This window comes from Bison bison, unplaced genomic scaffold (genome assembly GCF_000754665.1).
Source record: "Bison bison bison isolate TAMUID 2011002044 unplaced genomic scaffold, Bison_UMD1.0 scf7180017864518, whole genome shotgun sequence".
NCBI classification, from domain to species: domain Eukaryota; kingdom Metazoa; phylum Chordata; class Mammalia; order Artiodactyla; family Bovidae; genus Bison; species Bison bison.
Window position 1 is genome coordinate 14,545,506 of NW_011495071.1, and position 2,971 is coordinate 14,548,476.

Consider the following 2,971-nt stretch of genomic DNA (forward strand, 5'->3'; position numbering starts at 1 on the left):
TGGTAAAAATATATCTAGGACTTTCTCAGGTGTTGTTGTGGGCAGTGTGGGGTCAGTTCATTTTCGGATAGTTCCTTGATCTGGCTTATATTTCTCAAGATCTATAGGCCCCTTTCTATGTAGTTGGTACTAACTACAGGGTTTTAATCTATTGCACCTGTCACTTCCAAGGAGGTTCCCTCTATTTTAGCTTCTTCTGCTTGCTGGTCTCTTCAGTGTCTAATTTCCGCCCTGTCTCAAGGGGGTGGTGGTGGACACTTTTTTAGGCTCAGTTGGGGAGGGAGGGAAGCTGCAAACAACTAACACTGGCGTGTGCTTGCAGTGTCTTGGCCACATTGGGTTTGCCCCCACTCACGGTGTGTGTGTTTTCCCTGTCAACACTGCTTATGCTCTAGGTTGCTCTGCTGGAAACTGTATGAGGCCAGCCCTGGGTTGTATGCACTTCCCAGGTCTAAGGTACTCCGGTTCAGGTACTCCGGTAGTCCTCAGAGACACAGACTCGGTTGGGCCTGCGTTTTGTGCCTTTCCCAGGTCGGAGCAGCTCAGGTGACCAGGTGTTTGGTGAGAGTGGTCGCTGTGACTTATTGCCTCCATTGTCCCTGCTGCTTGGTTTTCTGGGTGTACAACCGGCGCACCTTCTCAGGCGGATGTTGACCCTCCAGAATCCCAAGAAGTCTTAGTTAGCAACAAAGTCTGCTTGCAGTTTGATAGATAATGCCTCTCTGGGGCCGCAATTGCCCCCTTTCGTCTCTGGCTGCCTGTCACTGGAGGCGGATGGCCTGCAGCCGGCTAGCTCTGCTCAGTCCTTTGTTCTGTGAGTGAGCCTGGCAGTGTCTTAGGTTAGGGCTTTTCCCTTAGCTCTAGTCAGTCCGTTGTTCTGTGAGCGGGCCTGGTGGTGTCTTAGGTTAGGGCTTTTCGTGTGGTAGCTATCCCACAGTCTGGTTTGCTAACCTAAGTTAGTTCCCTCAGATTGCCCTCGGGGCCTTCAGGCCGGGTCCTTACTCTAAGCAATGCAGCCCGCGCCTCCCTGCCCAGCCCCCACTTGCTAGTGGCGGATGCAGACCTCTGGGCTGCTTCTCCGCTGGGGGAGTTACCATTGGGTATGGAATCTATGGGTTTTAATTGTTTATTTTTCCTCCCAGTTATGTTGCCCTCTGTGGTTCCAAGGTTCGCCACAGACTCAGCAGTGAGAGTGTTTCCTGGTATTTGGACACTTCTCTCTTTTTTAAGACTCTCTTCCCAGGATGGAGCTCCACTCCTACCTCCTTTGTCTCTCTTTTTATCTTTTATGTTTTTTCCTACCTCCTTTTGAAGACAATGGGCTGCTTTTCTGGGTGCCTGATGTCCTCTGCCGGCATTCAGAAGTTGTTTTGTGGAATGTACTCAGCTTTCAAATGTTCTTTTGATGAATTTGTGGGGGAGAAAGTGATCTCTCCATCCTATTCCTCCGCCATCTTAGGACCACCTCCGGTATTGGAGTTTAATTCATGGAGTAGCAAGGTATCTGAATTTTTTTTAACTAGGCCAGACCTGGCTGAACCTGAACTTCTTTTTCCTTACTTATTCTGAAGCTTTCTTACCTTGTTCAGAATTTTAATTTTGTTTGAAAACCAAAGTCAGTACGTACGGTCTGTACAGACAATACAGACTGAAAGTGCAATTTGGTATTGAGCGCAGCCTATGAAGCTGCTTAGCTATTAGCTTCTGAGCTCAGCAATTACTCTAATTTGACTGCCTGTGTGGTCCTATTACTTTCCTAAATTTCTGATGATCACTGAACCTTTTATAGAACTATGACTAGTAGAAGACAGTTCTTTAATTTATGCAGTATTCGAATTTTACTCCTTTATTTTGGAAGCAAGGGAGTAACAATTATAATTAGGAAATATTTTTTTAAATCTAACTGTGACATCCTATTTTATAACCAAGCAAGGGCAGCTTTATCAACTAGTTCTGTGGTAAAAATAAACCTTAAATCAAGGAGGAGAAGAGTAAAATCAAGAGGAGGAAAGGTATTTTGGGGAAGTGGTTGCTTGCTCTTAACTATGAAATTATTTATAACATTTTGTCTAACTCTATGATTCTATAAAATGTTTATAAGTTTAACTACAATGAAATACAATTAAATTAGAGAATTTTCTAGGATGGGCTACAGCTCACACTCGAAGGTTTTAACAGACTGTAGTATATATAATTTAAAACCTTTAGTTTTGTTATTAGTAAATAGGATGGCTGAGTCGGTAATTTAGATTGCTAAAAGAATTCTGAAGTAAAAAAAAGAACTATCAGTAATGTTGGAGAAAGTCCAGAAAAGGTTAATGATCTAGTGACATGTCTTTTATTTCGTCCCCAGAATTGTTGGTACATGGATGGCTAAATCTTCAAGTTACCATAAAACAAGATTAAAAGCCAACAAATAACAAAGGAGGTAGTAAAGACTGGATCATTTTATCAGATTCTACTCAGTTTCATCTATAGAAGGCTATAGGTAAGGATGAAATTACACAGTGTAATAGAAATGCATATGTGGTAGAAAAACTTAGTAATACTCTTCTTCCTAGTTTTGAAAAACAAGAAGAAGATGCTCTAAAATACCTTCTTCAAGACTGGGGCTGTTCTGTATTTTGTTTGTTTGTTTGTTTGTTTCTGTATCTTCCAGAACAACGCCTGCCACAGGATAGTTAGTAAGTATTTTTTTTTAATTAATATAAGAAATATGAAATTATACAATGCAACAGGGTGACATCTCATATAAAGCCCAGAAACTCTGCAATGTCCTTCTTTCTTGGATAGTAAAGACAAGGAGAGGAGATCTTGTTACTAAAAGGATTTTGAAATAATTGTCCTAATTAAAGAGACCGTGCTTTCCTCATTTTTATATACTCAATGCTTAACATGTAGTAGGCATTCAAAAATGTTTGTTGAGTGCATACATTGATATCCCTCAACAAAGAGGAGTCATAACTGAGCA